This window comes from Symphalangus syndactylus, chromosome X (assembly GCF_028878055.3).
Source record: "Symphalangus syndactylus isolate Jambi chromosome X, NHGRI_mSymSyn1-v2.1_pri, whole genome shotgun sequence".
NCBI lineage: Eukaryota > Metazoa > Chordata > Mammalia > Primates > Hylobatidae > Symphalangus > Symphalangus syndactylus.
Genome location: NC_072447.2, coordinates 83,349,761 through 83,356,534, shown reverse-complemented (window position 1 = coordinate 83,356,534; position 6,774 = coordinate 83,349,761).

Below are 6,774 nucleotides of genomic sequence, written 5' to 3'. Positions count from 1 at the left end.
GGATGAGATGATGGGTTTTTCCAGATATAGGATCATGTCGTCTGCAAACAAAGGCAATTTGACTTCCTCTCTTCTTATTTGAATACCCCTTATTCTTTTCTCTTCCCTGATTGCTTTGGCCAGAACTTCCAATACTGTGTTGAGTAGGAGTGGTGAGAGAGGACATCCTTCTCTTGTGCTGGTTTTCAAGGAGAATGCTTCCAGCTTTTGCCCATTCAGTATGATATTGGCTGTGGATTTGTCATAAATAGTTCTTATGATTTTGAGATATATTTCCATCAATACCTAGTTTGTTGAGAGTTTTTAACATGAAAGGAGGTTGAATTTTATTGAAAGCTTTTTCTGCATCTATTGAGATAATCAGGTGGTTTTCGCTTTAGTTCTGCTTATGTGATGAATTGTGCTTATTGATTTGTGTATGTTGAACCAGTCTTGCATCCTGGGATGAAGCCAACTTGATGGTCGTGAATAAGCTCCTTGATGTGCTACTGGATTCAGTTTGCCAATATTTTATTGAGGATTTTTGCATTGATATGCATCAAGGATATTGGCCTGAAGTTTCCTTTTTTTGTTGTATCTATGCCAAGTTTTCATATCAGGCTGATGCTGGCCTCATAGAATGAGTTAGGGAGTTGTTCCTCCTCTTCAAATTTTTGGAATAGTTTCAGTAGAAATGGTACTGTTACTGGGAGTCCTTGTTCTTAGAGCTCCCAAGATGGTGGTGGGCCACTTCCAATATGGTGGCAAGCCTCTTGTTCTCTGACCCGGGGTTCTTGGCCTCATAGATTCCAAGGAATGTAATCTTGGGCCATGCAGTGAATGTTACAGCTCTATTCAGCTCGATTAGGATGAACCCCAGGCACTTAGCCTGTGCAGGAACAATGGTGAGCCTCTAGCCCAATTGGGAGCAGCAATGGGCACCGCCTGGCTGGATCAGAAGTGCAGTGGACACCCTGCTGGATCTGGAGGGGTGGAAGTCAGCAGCGGGTCTGTGACGGCGGCAAACAGCAGTGGTGGATGATGAGTGAAAGCTCAGCTCGACCCATAGAAAACATGGATCAGAAGAGTGTGCAGTTGCAAGATTTAAATAGAGTGAAGAGAGCTCCCATAAAATGGGAGGGGACCCAAAGGGGGTTGCTCCTCCCTGGTCGAATGCCTGGGTTTATATCCCGATCATTGTCCCTCCCCCTGTGCTCTCAGGTGATATATGATTTGACTATTTCTTTACCTCCTGCGTTAGCCTAATTTGTATTTTAGTGAGCCCTCTTTACTACCTGATCGGTTGGGTGTGAGCTGAGTTACGGGCCCCGTGCTTAAAGGTAGGTGTGGTCACCTTTTCCAGCTAGGCGTGGGAATTTTTAGTTGGCCTAGGAAATCCAGCTAGTCCTGTCTCTCAGTACCAGCTCTTCTTTGTACCTCTGGTACAATTCAGCTATGAATCTGTTGGTCCTGGGCTTTTTTTGGTTGGTAGGCTATTTATTACTGCCTCAATTTCAGAACTAGTTATTTGTCTATTCAGGGATTCAATTTATCTCTGATTTAGTCTTGGGAGGGTGTACGAGTCCAGGAATTTAACCATTTTTTTTCTAGATTTTCTAGTTTATGTGCATAGAGGTTTTTATAGTATTTTCAGGTGGTTGTTTGTATTTCTGCAGGGTCAGTGGTGATAAACCCCTTATCATTTCTGATGGTTTTTGTTTGATTTTTCTCTTTTCTTCTTTATTAGTCTAGCTAGTGGTCTATCTATTTTATTAATTTTTTAAAAAACTCCTGTATTTGTTGATTTTTTTGAAGGGGTTTTTATGTCTCTATCTTCTTCAGTTGCACTCTGATCTTGATTATTTCTTATCTTCTGCTAGCTTTGGGGTGTGTTTGCTCTAGGTACTCTATTTCTTTTAGTTGTTATGTCAGGCTGTTAACTTGAGATCTTTCTAGCTTTTGATGTGGGCATTTAGTGCTATAAATTTTCGTCTTAACACGCATTAGCTGCATTCCAGAGATTCTGGTAGGTTGTCTCTTTGTTCTCATTGGTTTCAAAGAACTTTTTGATTTTTATTATTTACCCAGGAGTCAATCAGAAGCAGGTTGCTTAATTTCCATGTAGATTTGTGGTTTTGAGTGAGTTTCTTAATCTTGAGTTCTAATTTGATTGTGCTGTGGTCTGAGAAACTGTTTGTTATGATTTCCATTATTTTGCATTTGCTAAGGAGTGTTTTACTTCCAATTATGTGGTCGATTTTAGAATTAGCGCCATGTGGTGGTGAGAATAATATGTATTCTGTTGTTTTGGGGTGGAGAGTTCTGTAGATATTTATCAGGTCCACTTGATCCAGAGCTGCGTTCAGGTCCTGAATATTTTTGTTAATTTTCTGTCATGACGATCTGTCTCATATTGACAGTGGGATGTTGACGTCTCCCATTATTATTTTGTGGAAATCTAAGTCTCTTTGTAGGTCTCTAAGAACTTGGTTTATTAATCTGAGTGCTCCTGTATTGGGTACATATATACGTAGGATCGTTAGCTCTTCTTGTTGAATTGAACTTGTTACCATTATATAATGCCCTTCTTTGTCATTTTTGACCTTTGTTGGTTTGAAGAATTTTGTCAGAAACTAGGATTGTGGCCCCTGCTTTTTTCTGTTTTCCATTTGCTTGGTAAATTTTTCTCCATCCCTTTATTTTGAGCCTATGTATGTCTTTATTCAGCTTGCCATCCTTTGTCTTTTTATTAGGGCATTTAGCCCGTTTACATTTAAGATTAATATTGTTATGTGTGACTGTAATCCTGTCATCATGATGTTAGCCGATTATTTTGCAGACTTGTTTATGTGGTTGCTTCATAGTATCACTGGTCTGTGTACTTCAGCATGTTTATGTTGTGGCTGGTAATGGTTTTTTCTTTCAATATTTAGTGCTTCATTCAGGAACACTTGCAAGGCAGACCTGGTGGTGATAAATTCCCTCAGCATTTGCTTGTCTGAAAATAATCTCATTTCTCCTTCACTTATGAGGCTTAGTTTGGCAGGATGTCAAATTCTGGTTTGAAAATTCTTTTCTTTAAGAATGTTAAATATTGGCCCCCAATCTCTTCTGGTTTGTAGGGTTTCCACTGAGAGATCCACTGTTAGTCTGATGGGCTTCCCTTTTTAGGTGACCTGGCCTTTCTCTCTGGCTTCTCTTAACATTTTTACTTTCATTTCGACCTTGAAGAATCTGATTATTATGTGTCTTGCAGTTGATTTTCTCGTGGAGTATCTTAGTGGTGTTCTCTGCATTTCCTGAATTTGAATGTTGGCCTGTCTTTCTAGGTTGGGGAAGTTCTCCAGGATGAAATCCTGAAGTGTGTTTTTCAACTTAGTTCCATTCTCCTCATCTGTTTTAGGTACTCCAATCAGTTGTAGGTTCAGTCTCTTTACATAATCCCATAATTCTTGGAGGTTTTGTTCATTCCTTTTTATTCTTTTTACTGTATTCTTTGTTTGAATGTCTTATTTCAGAAAGGTAGTCTTCAAGCTCTAAGATTCTTGTCTCCACTTGGTCTATTCTGCTAATAATACTTATGATTGCATTGTGAAGTTCTTGTGATGTGTTTTTCAGCTCCAGCAGGTCAGTTATGTTCCTCTCTAAACTGGCTATTCTGACTATCCATTCTGGCATTGTTTTATTATGATTCTTAGCTTCTTCGCACTGGATTACAACATGCTCCTTTAGCTCAGCAAAATTTATTATTACCCACTTTCTGAAGCTTACTTCTTTCAGTTCAGCCATCTTAGCCTCAGCCCAGTTCCATGCCCTTGCTAGAGAGGTGTTGCGGTCATTTGGAGGAGAAGAGGCCCTCTGACTTTTTGCATTTTCAGCTTTTTTGCATTGATTCTCATATCTGTATGCTTCTCTACCTTTGATCCTTGAGGTTGCTGACCTTTGAATGAGGTTTTTGTGAGGTATTTTTTGGTTGATGTTTTTGCAGTTGTTGTTTTCTATTTGTTTGGTTTTCTTTTTGCAGTCAGGCCTCTCTTCCATAAGGCTGCTGTGGTTTGCTTGAGGTCTGCTCCAGACCCTACTTGCCTCAGTGTTTCTCATACCCGGAGGTATCACCAGTGAATGTAAACATAGCAGCTTGCTATCACCAGTGAAGGCAAAGATAACAGGAAAGATAGCAGCCTGCTTCTTCTTCTGGCAGTTCAAACCTAGAGGTTAACTGACCTGTTGCTGGCCTGAACTCTCCTGTAGAATGTGCTGGAGACCCCTGCTGGTAGGTCTTACCCAGCCAGGAGAAACAGGATCGGGAACCCCTCCAAAGAAGCAGTCTTGCTGCCCTTTGGTAGAGCAGGTGGATTGCATTGGGTGGGACTGTTCCTCATCCAGACCGTGTGTATTTTCCAAAGCTGGCAGACTGAAATGGCTGAGTCTACTGAACCACAGAGGTTGTGGCTGCTGCTCTTCACTAGAGCTCAGAGTTCTGTCTCTAGAACTCTTGCTGGAGTGGCTGAAGCCCCTGCAGGGAGGTTTCGCCCACTGGGGAGGGATGGATCAGGGTCCCGTTTAAAGAAGCAGTCTAGCTACAGTCTGGCAAGGCAGCTGTGCTGTGCTGGGGGGACACATCTTTGTCCAGACTGCCTGTATTCTTCAAAGCTGGTGGGCTGAAACGACTGAGTCTACTGAACTGCAGAGATGGCGACTGCCCTTCCCCCCAGGAACTTGGTCCCAACTCAGGCAGACTACAGCCTGCTGCCACTGGCTGGCTGGGATTCCAAGCCAGTGAGTCTCAACTCATAAGGTGACCGCAGAACAATGTCACTTGGCTCCCTAGATCTAGACCCCTTCCCGGGAACATGCATGGATAGATCTCTCACATTGCCATGGATCCTGGGGCTGGTGTATGCAAAACTTTTGGGTCTCTCTGTGTGCCTGAGTGGCCATTTTGGCAAGACTCTGCACAGCTCCATGTATTGGACCCAAGGCACTGGTTGTGTGGGCTCACAAGGGGATCTCCTGATCTGTGGGTTGCAAAGATCCATGGGAGAAGTGTGGTTTCTCGGGTGGGATCGCTCAGTTACCACTTCCCTTGGCTGGGGTTGAGGGTTCCCTTGGCTCTATGCTGCTCCTGGGTGGACCATCACCCCACCCTGCTTCTCTTTGCTCTCCATGGGTCGAGCTATTTGCCTAGTCAGTCCCAATGCAAGAACTCGGATATATCAGTTGAAGGTGCTAAATTCACTCACTCCTTTTATTCCTTTCCCTGAGGGCCACGTACCACAGCTATTTCCAATCAGCCATCCTGGACCCTTTTGCTTTTGAGGTCTTAATCATAAATTTTTTGCCTAGGCAAATATTCAAAAGAGTTTTTCCTAGGTTTTCTTCTATAATTTTAATGGTTTCAGGTCTTAGATTTACATGTTTTATATATCTTTAGTTGATTTTTGTATATGGTGAGATATGGGGATTTAGTTTCATTCTTCTACATGTGGTTATCCAGTTTTCACAGCACCATTTATTTAATAGGGTGTTGTTTCCTCAATTTATGTTTTTGTATTCTTTGTAAAATCAGGTAATGTGATGCCTCCAGATTTGATCTTTTTTCTTAAGTTTCTTTGGCTATTTGTGCTTTTTTCTGATTCCATATAAATTTTAGGATTGCTCTTTTCTAATTCTGTGAATAATAATGTTGGTATGTTGATAGATATTGTGTTTAATCTGTAGGTTGTTTTGGACAGTATGGTCATTTTTACAATATTGATTCTTTCAATTCATGAGCCATGAACGTTGGGTATATTTCCATTTGTTTGTGTCATCTATGATTTCTTTCATTAGTGTTTCATATAATAGTTGTCCCTGTAGAGATCTTTCACCTCCTTGGTTAAGTATATTCCTAGGTACTTTTTTTGCAGCTATTATGAAAGAGATTTAGTTCTTCATTTGATTCTCAGCTTGGTCATTGTTGGTGCATAGCAGTGCTACAGATTTGTGTATATTGATTTCTTAACCTGAGATTTTATCAAATTCATTTATCTAAATATAAAAGTCTTTTGGAGGAGTCTGTAGGGTTTTCTAGGTATACAATCGTATTATCAGCAATCAGAGATAGTTTGACTTCCTCCCTTCCTATTTGGATGTCCTTTATTTCTTTCTCTTGTCTGATTGCTCTGGCCAGGACTTCCAGTACTATGTTAAGTAGAAGTGATGAAAGTGGGCATGCTTGTCATGTTCTAGTTCTGAGAGGGAATTCTTTCAAATTTTCTCCAGTCAGTATTATGGTTGCTGTTGGTTTGCCATATATGCATGGCTTTTATTATATTGAGGTGTGTTCTGGAAGAATTTTTTAAGAGATGAAAAAAATGTTCATTAATTCAAAACATCACATACAAATCTATAAAATATGGCCACCATTTCATTATGTATGTGGGTGCATGTATGTGTAATTATCTGAACTACATGCCAATAGAGAAAATTATATTGGAAAACACCGTAGAAATCCACCAAAATAATAATAGTGAGTGATCATGAGTTATTTTTCACTCTAGCTTCTGCATTGGTGAATTTTTCAAATTCTCAACAATAATGACATGTTAGTTTAATGTGGAGGAGGTAATAAATTTTATTAGACTATAGAAACCCTAATAGAAAAATAGATTAAAGATAAAAATAGGCATTTCAATTAAAAAGACAGCCAAATAGACAATAAACAGTGGAAGAAAATGCTTAATCTCAGAAATAATTTTTTAAAAGGACAAATTAAACAGTAATAGAATAATGCTTTTTTATTAAATCATTAAA